The sequence below is a fragment of the Aptenodytes patagonicus genome, chromosome 4 (assembly GCF_965638725.1).
Source record: "Aptenodytes patagonicus chromosome 4, bAptPat1.pri.cur, whole genome shotgun sequence".
Classification (NCBI taxonomy): Eukaryota; Metazoa; Chordata; class Aves; order Sphenisciformes; family Spheniscidae; genus Aptenodytes; species Aptenodytes patagonicus.
The window spans coordinates 58307220-58319268 of NC_134952.1; positions in this window are offsets into that span (position 1 = coordinate 58307220).

The following is a 12049-nucleotide window of genomic DNA, read 5'->3' on the forward strand; positions in this document are numbered from 1 at the left end:
TGCTTGGTGTCAGAAATCAATATGTATGAGGCGCGTGGATGGGAATTTCTAATAGATCTGCCTGGCCCTGTGCTGCTTTTCAATATCTGCCTTGGACTATTAGTGCCGGCTCGGTGCCTGTGAAATAACCGAGATAATCTTTTAAGGTGCGCTGTTAAGGTGGAACCTAAATGTTGCCGTTTCAATTAAAACAAAACAATATATATATATATTCATAAATCAGTCGGCACTGTGCGTAACCTTGTGTGTAGCCCGATTATAAACAATGATGGGGATTAAAGTATTAGGGCGAGTATGCTAATGTCTGGATTTCTGAGGAAGAGCTTAGTTCCTTTCTAATTTTTTTATTAACGGAAAATTGCATAGATTCACGGGGGGGGGGGGAGGAATTAAAAGTGGAGGGAGCAAGGGATGACACATTGTCTGTGCAATCGCCTCCATGCCGGCGGAGCAGTGGAGGTGAAAGAGCGAGATCGCTATACTACTGCAGATAACGCACCCATTTTACCTAAGAGACACCAGACCGCGGTTCTGCAACGCTCTCCATTTTAGACTGGTTTGTGCACATTGAAATTACTGCCTGAGTGACCCCGAGTGGGGTTGGTTTTTTTTTTGGTTTTTTTTTTTGAGGGTGGGGGAGGCTTTTTTTTTTTTAGTTATTGCATAATTACGCCAGGTCGTCCGCTACCCTTCCTCTTCCGGAGGTGCTGAAGGTGGGCAGGAGAGCGCAGGTTAATGAGTGCCCCCCTGCAGACCCCCACACCCAGGGCAGCGTGTCCCCCCCGACGCAGGCAGGCAGCAGAGCGAGGCTCAGGTTTGAGAGCCGGCTGTGGGGAAGGCTGCATCCTGCTCTTTCATTCTCCTTCTCACTCTTTGTTTTCAGTTGAATGCACAGAGGAAGCTGTCTCAGCTCAGTGCACAGAGGTGCGGCGTATAAAAGCAATAACTTGCTAAAGGACCTCTCGCTCTCCCTTTTTTTTTCTTTTTTATTAGGGGAAAGGTAATCGCTAATCCATGCATACGCTCCTCCGGCTTTGCAGGCGGCCAGGCTGAGTTCAGCTCTGTGCTGGGGATGACAAGTGGAGAGTCACCACCCCAGAGGATCCGTTTTAGCCACGTTTAGCTCCGCCGCCCTTATGAGGTTGTCACCCTACCAGAGGTTGAAGAACTGGCACACAGCCCTGGTATTTTTCTTTCCCCCGCCCTCCTCCCTGCACACTTCACTTAGCATGGCCCAATCCACCTGACAACTCTCCAAACGCCCTCAACTGCTTGTCTGACCTGAGCTGGAGGCAGGGGGTGGGGGGCAGCAGCCCACGATTAAGGACGTGGGTCTGGGGAGAAATCTCTAAGCTAGGAGTGCTCGCACAGTGTCAGGCCCGTCTGTCAGGATAAAAGCGAAAGGCTCCAAAAGGAGGTTTTGCCCATCCAAATTTCACCGCAACCCTCTGAAATGAGGAGAAGACAGAGTGGGATCTGTTTGGTTCTGTTTTCCGTAATAACTGCACTTTTCTCCGCAGGTGCCATGACCCCACAGGATGCAGCTCCGCTCCCAGAAACAAAAAGCCATCAGTGTTACCTGAGAAATATGAACATGGCTTTTCAGACACTTGTTTGGGTCTGCTTCAGTTGCCCTCCTTCTGGTTAAGCATTAGCATGGTGCGCAGCCATAAAGCGAAAAAACCCAAACAAAACACCTCTGGGTTTTTTTTTTCTTATGCTCATCTATAAATAAAGCCACAAATCTCTCTGGTCCCTGAAAAATTTCACCTGAATATACTTCTGCCCCGCACACTGTATATAAATAGATCAGAGCTGCAAAGCTCGATTCCAGATTTAAAAATCCACCTGCAAAGACTGGGGGTATTTACACCCAGGGAGCGGCTTGCCAGCAGTTCCTCAGGAAAACAGGACCAGGCAGGCCAGGCAGGGATGTGTGCATGTCCTGGCCTTGCTGCCTAAGGTCCTGTCCCAGCGCGGAGGTAACGCTGCCGCCTGCCACGGGAGCTAAATTCCAGGCATGTCGTTTGGATTAGCTATCCCCTGCATCCGGAAAAATGCAAATGTTTATAAAGGGCTCCACTACCGCCAGCGGTTTTATCCCGGATGCCAAGAGCCAGCTCGCTTGCCGCCTCAGCTCCTTGCAGTATTTATAATACAAACACTTCTAATCTAATGCACGCAATTCCCAACAGTTTAATAGGGCTGAAGTTCCCTTCCCGCCTCCCCTTTCTCAACCCATCAATTAGGTAGGTATATGTGAAAACAAACAACCTATGTGTTTTCTGCATCTCTAAGGAGGTGTAATGGCGCGAAGTGCTGGTTATATGCGTTTACTGATGGGAAAAGAGGAGCTGAGTGGGTCTTTGTAAACTGCAGGCTTGGTTTTTCCACAAATGCTGAAAAAGAGCAGCTTTCAGCAGCGCAGGCAGGGCCAGAGATGGAAAGAGCAGGGGAAGGGCTTGCATGTGCACCACAGCCTTGCAGGGTGGCCACGGTGTCACTGGCAGTAGGAGAGGTGGGAATGAGACCCAGGACTTAATCCTGATGCCCCGCATGGGGCAGGCACCGGGCTGCAGCCCAGCACGATTCACCTCCCCAGGCGTGGAATTCCCTCACCCGTGTCTTCCTGATCTGCTTAGTCTCCTGTCTTTACCTCTATGTTTACGGCAGCAGAGCAGGTCGTGGGAGTTCCTTACGGCCCGCAGCTGATGGTCACTTTTAGTTTGCATTGCTTCAGTCCATGTTGACCACCACATCTCAAGTACTCAAACTGACCTGCGTCCGTATTTAAACAAAGAAATTTTAAAATCAATTTTTAAAATCCATACTCGTACCTGTATTTCAGACAGGTTGCACTTCTCCAGTTCTCAAAGAGGCCTCCAAAGCAGCGAAAACCCACGTGGGGCACCCTTAAGCCAGAGCGCAACACATGAAGCATCCCTCAGTCTTCTGAGTAACTCTTGTGGTGTAAAAATCACCAAGGTGTAAAATCAAGTGTGCACGTGTCAAAATGGCGTGTAAGCTATTACTGACAAAAACACTTGAGCTGTTAAGGGGAGCAGCCTGCGGAAGGTGAACCAGCCGCTCCTCACGCTTGCCACTACCCCGTGCCGTGTTCATGCCATTGCAGCACCCGGGCAAACACTTGCCTAGGCAGAGCGCTGCTTTGTCTGACCTTTTGCCATGACCTCTGCCTTATTGCCTCACAGCCCAAATTTGTGAAGATGGGATTTGACAAGAGGTGTCACGTCCCTTCCATCCTAAAGGCAAATAAATGTCCCTTTCGATCACGGCTGTCACCCTCCGCTCATTGCTGAGCGACACCCCAGCCCGGCAAATTACTCCTACCCCAGTTGCTGCCAGCATCTGAAATACAGTTGACTTGGAAACACTCCTGGATGAAGGCAAAACCAGAAGTAAGCCCAGACTACAGGTCCACCCTGCAGTACTCACGTGCAATGTAGATACCATCGGCACCCAAACAGAAAAATCACTTTTCCAGTAAGCATGACCTTTTCGAAGGTGGGCATTATACAGCCACGTTGTTAAGGGAGTCACAGTTAAATTGACTCACTAGAAACCGTCCGGTGGCTGTAAGAGAAGACACGCTGGTGCGGACCAGCCCACTCATGCTCTCTCTCTGCACTGCTCATCACAGGTTGATGGTTCAACACTGGGAGCAGTTGGTGGCCCCTTCCCCTGCATGAGTGGGCACAGGCATGCTGCTGCCTGCAGCCCTGCTGGCAATGGCAGCAGCCAGTGCCCCAAGGACCTGGGAAGGGAACGGGAGAGGGGTGCTGGTCTGCGATAGCAGCCCATGCAAAGACAGCAATACTTATTTGGATCGATATATGGGCAATGAAGCTCTGCCCCAGAAAGTCCCCACCATGCTACTTGGGCACCACTGCAGCTCCCCGAATTCCTCTTCTGGTGCCCTACCTAGGTGCTGCGTACACCTCTGTGGGCCAAGTAGGAGTCAAAGTAAAAACGGGCTTGAGAGCTGGTTGTGACAGGTGTCTGTGAGAGCAGGAATGAAGCAAGAACGTCACCAAAACCTGAAACAGAGAGCCCAGAGCAGCATCACGTAGTTCAGAGCCAGTGCAGGTGTTGTGTCATGCCGCAGCTCTCCCATGTCAGTCCCACGGCTGGAGCAGGGCGTCCCTGCAGGGCCTTTCCCAGAGATGTGGCCATATCCCCTACACCCCGCCGGGTTCCTCAGCCACTGGGAAGGGCTACGACGAGCAACTTCACCTCTTGAAGGGCCAGGGAGAGGCAGGTGCTCGTCTGGGGTGGCTGCGACAAGGGAGGAGAGCCCAGCTGGGGCTGCGGGCAGGGTCAGGAGCCCAGGTGCACCCACAGGGGCACAGCCACGCACCCAGCACCCCACGTTCGCCTCCTCCATACGCACCCAGGCAGCGCCTGTTGGGCTTTTTTCCTCTCCTATTTCCTCTCCTTGCAGCGCTACCACCTTCCTCTGATGAAGGGATGGGGGACAGACTGACAGCACATTTCCTGGCACAGCAAGTGATGCTTGCATGCATTTGGTCAGGGCTGCGCTCAGGGTTTTTTAGTACCTGGTTACCCCCCAAAGCTGCTGTGCCTTTATTTGTGGGGGTGTGTTTTAAGCAGTGTTTCAGCACTCCTTCCCTGGAGCTCTCCTTCACTACCACGGCTCCACTGGACGCCCCAGCGGTGCTTGCGATTCTGACCCAAAGCTGGGCTTCCCATTAAAAACCTCCTGGGAGCAGGTCTCTCGCGGGGCAGAGCCCCCCCAGCGAGGGGCGGCAGAAACCACAGGCACCGCTGGGCTGGGGCTGGGCTCCCCCCACTCCTGGGCCTCTCAAGAGGCGAAGCAATTCATCTTAGCCCGTCTTGGCAAATCACTCCCGTGACCACACAACGTGAGCCGGCCATTCAGTCTGAACCCTGGCCGTGTATTATCCAGGCGGCGAATCCCGCAGAGCCCTGGCAGCTCACCCCAGCTCCCGCAGCTCGCCCTGCCTCCCAGAAAGCATCTCCCAAGAGCTGTTACTGCGGCAAAGGTGAAGCTCCGTCCCATGGAAAGGAGGCAAAGTTTTACATTTCCCCACCTCCCCAAAAAAATTATGAGCACAGCTACTGCTACACTTGCGTTTACTCCAATGCAGTCCCAGCTGCTCCAGCAGCAAGCTGGGGGTGCCAGCAGAAATACCCCAGGAGGGAGCTCCCTGCCTTGCTGCAATATTGGTGCATGGGTTTCCGGGGAGAGCGAGGCCAGACCTGATGGGATTGCTCGGCTGCACTAATCAACGTCTAACTTTTTCTTGGTCTTCCCTCTTTTTCTCCCCATAAGGACATGAGGGTTATGGGGCCATTCAGTGGCAAGGGCAGGAGGGAAAGGGGAAGGGAGGAAGAGGAAGAGGAACACTCACACGTCCACACACATGACAAGCAAGTGCAAATGCTCTGGGACATGGTGGCACCGATGGGTTTGACAGCAGAGATCGTCTTTGGGCTGTGCCTGGTGCGCTCGGGCTGGCTGGGATGTGGGCACAGAAGCGGCTGCAGGCGTACCTGTAAGCATGTGCATCAGCACCTGCCCACATGGGTATCTCTTTCTGCCCCTGTTCCTCTGCCTGGAGGTGTCCCCAGCCCCAAGCTCCAGGAGCGGAGAAGCCCTGTCAGTACAGACCAGGACAGCCCTGTACCTCCCGGCTTGGCAGCTGCTGCCCTTGCCAAGCAAGCTGGGAGCTGGCCAGCCGCATTCGATGACCCCATAAGGCAGTCCTCATCGACACGTTTCAGGTCAGAGGAGCAGTTTCTCCTCTCAGCCCCATGGGCTGCACCAGGGATGCTCAGCTCCTGCAGTTACTGCAGGTGAGAGCAGGTTCACCGACCCCAGCAGCTCTTTCCCTGCCTCCTCCCCAGCTCCCGGCAGAGGTTTTGGACAGCCCAGTTAGAGCACGGCCTTGAGCAGTGCCACCCGGTTTCCATGGCCATTGGTGGCTCTGGTACCCAGCTCAGCCACGATCGATGGGAATATGGCAGTGGTGGCATTAGGCGCAGGCATGTCCCTGGTAGGGTCAGATGGGAAGCGGCTTTGCTCCCTGGGACATTCCTCTCCAGCAAAAGTGGCAAAAGCACAAATGGTAATGACAGTGTTCGAGGGAAAGGCACTGGAAAAAGGGAATTCAAGAGACAGACTTCATGTTCTGGGCTAAAAAAGCAAACAAGAAGCATTTGCCAGTGCAAGTTTCCCATTCCCATTTCCCGCAGGTGCAGCCTACCACTCCCCAGCCGCCTTCTCCCTCATCTGCAGGCAGAAGCAGGGGAAAGCAAGCAACGCTCTGAATTTAGAGTAATCTTAGAAAAATGCCAACCTGCCACAGCCGCCAAGATTGCTTTTGCATGGCTCTGTATTCCCAGCTATGCCGCTTCGTTGCTTAGAGCCTGCATTAAGGACCACCGAGGCTTGGCACAGCTCGGTGCACCCACTGGGGTGAGTGGAAACGCTCGTCCAGCCAAACGCAGCATCCCTGGGTGCCGAAAGCCACACGAGTTTTGCCTCCTGCATCTGCAGAGGGGCAGGAGCAGACGCCAATTCTGCAGGTGTGGTAATGGCAGCAGAAGGGACTCGGACACAAAAAAATAACTTGGGGGAAGAGCAAGAAAAAAAAATCTCCCTTTGGTACAACAGACACCAGGAACTCCAACGTCCACTTTGTTTAAGCAGAAGGTATTTGAAGGAGCAGTGACAACCCACAGGAGCAAGAACCACAGCGTTGTACATCCCACATCTCGTGCAGATTGCCGCCAAGTCGGTGGGAAGGTGACACATTGCAGGGAGAACAACAACAACTTTAAAATAATAATTAATGAATTATTACTGACAATTGGAAAAAAAAATCCCAGTCGCTTATAGAAATGAAACTTGGCTTCTGGAGTTTCTAGCGATAATAAATATTTAAACACCTTCCTTGTTTTAACATAAAGCAGAAGAGAAATGCAGCAACTGCGGTGGGAGCGGCGACGTGTCAGAACAGCAGCATGGAGCGTCGCATCAAAACACGGCGGTGGCTCACGCCTGAGCAGCAGGGAGCGGGGAGGGGGCTGCGGCGCACCCCAGCATGGCTCTGCCAGGGCATCGCCATCACCCCCAGGAGGTTTCTTTAAACAACCATCCTGGATATAACCTGCCTCTGTGCGTAGCACGCCGGGGTGGGAAGGTGACGAGCTGGGCTGCCGGCTCTTTTCTGATGAGCCAGAGGCAGAAACCGTGGCGAAAGCCCACGTGGTGCACGTGCCAAGCGCGCATCTCACCCGTCTGCTCCCTGGGACATGATTTAGCAACTGTGGGGAGCTGTTTGGCCGGGGCTGCTGCTGCACCAGGAGCCATAGCCACTCGTTTAGCTTGCCCAGCGACCGTACTTTCTATCATACATGTGGTGTTTTATGCTAAGGGGATGCCTACCCAAAAAGCGCTAACCCCCCTCGGCTGCCTCCAGCCTTGCTGGCGGAGAACCAGCCTGGGTCTCCCCATGCAGCGCTGCAGAATTAATGCCCTTCTCGCTCCCTCCTTTATTCCCAGCAAAGCCAGTGGCAACACCTGCAGTTCACATCCCCTAAAGTGCCTATTATGAGGTCCCGTCTCCAGCGGTTTGTAGCTTTATTCAGACCTTTAATTCTGCGGGCTGAAAGCTTCCAGGTGAGGTGTCTGCCTTGAGCTTCGTGTCCGCCTTGAGCTCGGTGTGCTTTCAAAGTCCTAGCAAAACCAACTCAGCTGTTTTCAAGAAAATAATTAGGGAAAAAACTAGCTAGGGCCTGGCTTACTTCAATCTGTTTTGCAGAACCCTCAACTCTGGCAGGGGAAAGTTTAGGAGATGCCAGTGATGGATCAAGCACATGTCTTTCCCTCTGCCCCTTAGGAATCCACCTAGATTTGGTCAGCACCAGCATGTTAGGGCAGAAGTAGCCTACGTATTCATTGCTACCATTGCAATTTACATTGGCTTCCTGCCCCTGCCACGCTGTGGATGTGAAAAGTTCAGCATCGACTGCTTCAGGCCAACATCCCCCATCACTTCCCCATGGAAACTGCTGGCGCAGGCAGAAGGGGAGCAGCTCCAGAGCGCTGTACCTTCCCACCCTCGACACTTGCTGGGGCGCTGCTCCACACCCTGCGTACCCTACCTACCTTGCAGGTGCTCCAGCCTCCGGGAGCTCACGCCTCTGCGCAGCCACAGCTCTGCCGCCTTCCCAGGACACGAACCACGCAGCTGGGGACCTGCTGGCAGAAGCCACAGCAGCTGCCGCAGCTGCCTTCCTCTAGGGAAGGGAGGAGTTAAAGGAAGGAAATACAGGGGAAGGGGCAAAAAAAAAAAAAGAAAGAGTGAGCAAGTGAGCTTCTTCCTCTGCCTGGCTTGGGGAAGCTGCAGTTTTCCCTGGCTTCTCTTCTTCTTTCAGCTGCTGCAATTCTAGCTTATGTTATTGGAGTAAGATGTGCTGGGTCACAACAGGGAAAAAAACGATCAGCTAATAATCCTGCTCATGCTTCACCTTTGTGGTGAGATTGCCTCGGGATCATCCCCATCTTATAACAGCCGCTTTTCCCAGCAGAACTAGGAAATGAAAGGCAGGGGCCAGACTGGTGCTCCCTGAAGATCCCTGGCTAGGACGGCTGCGCCTCTGGCAGGTTCAGTGCGTACAGGCGCTGGGTTCCATCTAGTCCAGCTGCACAGTTCAGTGATACTCGATCCCACTGCTTGCATCCAAGGCCTGAAAGTTGACAAAGCATTAGCCCTCCTTCTGCTATCAAATTCCTGTATACTTTTTGTTGAGATTAAGATCACGTGTGTGCCCTGGGCCTCCAGTGGTGGCCTGAACGGTCTGAAAAATACCATTTTTATGCGTAATCATAGAATCATAGAATCATTGAGGTTGGAAGAGACCTCTAAGATCATCGAGTCCAACCGTCAACCCAACACCACCAGGCCCACTAAACCATGTCCCTAAGCGCCTCATCTACACGTCTTTTAAATACCTCCAGGGATGGGGACTCCACCACTTCCCTGGGCAGCCTGTTCCAATGTTTCACCACTCTTTCAGTAAAGAAATTTTTCCTTACATCCAATCTAAACCTCCCCTGCCGCAACTTGAGGCCATTTCCTCTCGTCCTATCGCTTGTTACTTCAGAGAAAAGACCAACACCCACCTCGCTACAACCTCCTTTCAGGTAGTTGTAGAGAGCGATGAGGTCTCCCCTCAGCCTCCTTTTCTCCAGGCTAAACAACCCCAGTTCCCTCAGCCGCTCCTCATAAGACTTGTGACACGCATCAGACTGACATACAGAAAGGACGCTGACATTCTTTACATCAGAGGACTACATGTAGTTGTGTGCAGGCATCAGGCCAACCTATTTCTAGCTTTGCTGCCTCTCCCTGCAGAAATATTATTCCGTCCCAATGGTCTCCTTGAAGAGATCATTTAAAGGGTTACCAATTACTGCCAGCTTACTCATCTATTGAGATGCCTTGAACAGCTATGACATGAGAATTCGTTTTCCTTCTGTTTACTACACTTACTATCAGCACTTCCAAGCTGTTTGAGCTTGAACTAGCCATCTAGGAGAGAAAATACCTCCACCACCCGCAGAGTCATTTCTGACTGGACTTTTGCCATGCATCGCAGGTTGGGGAGTGTCAGACCCCAGGAGCGTGGGAGGATGCTGGCCCCAGACCTCTGCCTGCTGAGAGGTTGCCTGCCTGCGTGTGCTCCAGCTGTCCCCTGCACCGACACACAGGCTGCAACGAGCATCGCCCGGTCGAGCAAGTGAGCCATACTGGAGGCAAATGCCCTGCTTAATTGGTCTCAGCTGGAAGCTGCTCTGTGCATGTCAGCATGTTTAAGGAAGCAGGTCTTTGGGAGAGAAGACACCAGAGTAACCAATTAAAGAAACCCCCTGACTTCCCTTCCCCCTCTCTCCCAGCCCTAAACCCTCAAAGTTTGTTTTCTTTTAAATGAGGAGCGTTTCTCACTGTCAATGAAATCAACTGAGAATAAGGTTTTGCTATTGGTATTTCCAAGTTTACTACTGATAGCACCTGTGGAGATAGCTACAGAGACCTGGCTAAATCAAGTCAAGGTTTGCACCTTTATGTCTCCATTTTTTTATTCTTTTTCTTAAAAAGAGGAAAGAAGTGACACAAGGAAACTCGTCATCCAGTTCAAATCCAAGTTTATTAGCCTGTAAAAGTCTGTTTCCACACAGTAATCATAAGAAATGAATGAATGTTTATGGAGCGTAGCATAAAAACATACCGAGTCGGCCATAGGTTGGAGTTTATGATTGCTCACAAAAATTAATCAGCAGATCACATGGCATTGCATCAAAAAGGCAAATCAGTTCTAGGAATGCAAACAATCAGGATAAAAAGGCAAAACAAGTAAGAGCAGAATATCAGAAAGCAATAATTAGTTCACAGTTCCTAATGTGGGTGACAGATTTCTTTAGATCAGGTTATTTACCCACTAATTCTCCAAAAACAGGTTGAAAGCCAGTTGTTATAATTTTGCATTAAACAGTACATTCTCGGTCAACATATCAGCTGGTCAAATTCACTATCAATCTCTAGGTATGAGGATTAAAATGTAGGCACATAAGAGACTAAGTATACTCAACAGTTCACCTACTTCTCCTAAAGCCTGGTGGCCTCGGACACTCACAGCTAGAAATCAGAAGCTAATGCGAGACACGAGGGTCGAGACGTTCTAATCACTGTCTGTGTGTAAACCTTCTCTCCTCTTAAAAACCCTCCAGCATGCTATCTGCTCATCAGATCTGGAGAGGTTCACCTCTCCCCTGGGCATAGCAAACCTGGTCCAAACTCGCATATATAGGGGAGGGGAAGGGGTGTTGGGCATCTAGCACAAACTTGTGTGTGTCTCGCATGTACCAGGGAGGCGGCGGTGGGAACGTCCCCCACTGGCTCCTGTTTGCTTTGGTGTTGATCTTCTGTAGGGTTGTGTCCACTTGCCAAGCTGAGGTATGAACTTTGCTCACAAGCTACATCTGATGCAGAAAGCACCCGAGTTAGGAGATTTGGGCAAGCAACAGGGGTTTCTGACCTGGGCTAACTCTTCTCTCTCTCTCTTTCCAAAGGAAAATGTCTAGTCAAAAAGAGATGTATTTCTTCTAATGTTCTGTTTTTTCCTGAAGAAGTGCAGAGGGTTAGTGTTATTAACTCTGTAAAGAGAGCAGACTTAAAGGAGTAAGGGAAGAAAGGTGTTTTCTTCTCAGATGTAGGATGCTTATACACATCATAAACCAAGCTGGGGAGAACCACACTGAATAATTAATCCGGGCTCTGGCTGACATCATGACACCTGCAGATCTTTCTACAATTCTGCTGAATTATTTTCTAGACAAGATCCTTGACTCTGCAAGTCAAAGGGGCCTTATACAGATGAATGAACCCCCAGTTACAGCACCTTCTCTTACGGGGAAGTCATATTAGACTAAGAAGTACCTTCAAAGTTTATTGCGAAATTAACCCATGAAGGTTAATTTCTAAAAACCCTTTTTCAGGGAATGGGCAGTAGCACAACAAACTATTCCTGCTTATTAAATTAGGAATAATCTGACATTACTTCAGTATCATTTGAAAACTTAGAAGAACAGTGGAAATACTTCCTGAACATCATAGCTTCTTTAGGCAGTCTAGATCCTTGTCTTGCAAGATTACAATTTGCTACCTGCATTTCCTTCATTCTGCCTATCTTAGGCAAAACTGCCTTTCCGAAGGACTCGGCTACCCAGCCAAGCGTATCCATCCTAAAAACCAAACGGCAAACAGAAACAAAGCTACAGTGGGAGCGGATCCCGACATCTTTGCTGATGCTGAACTTCACCTTTCTTTCCTCGGATAGTTCCAGTGATCTCAAACTTTATTGTATGTTCTGCGGTTATTACCGAGAAGACATATTTCTTACCTTTATAGATCTTGGGGCCATCTATCCATGCTCACTGCACACTGGTGACTGAGTAGATCCTTACAGCAAAGAAAGGTAG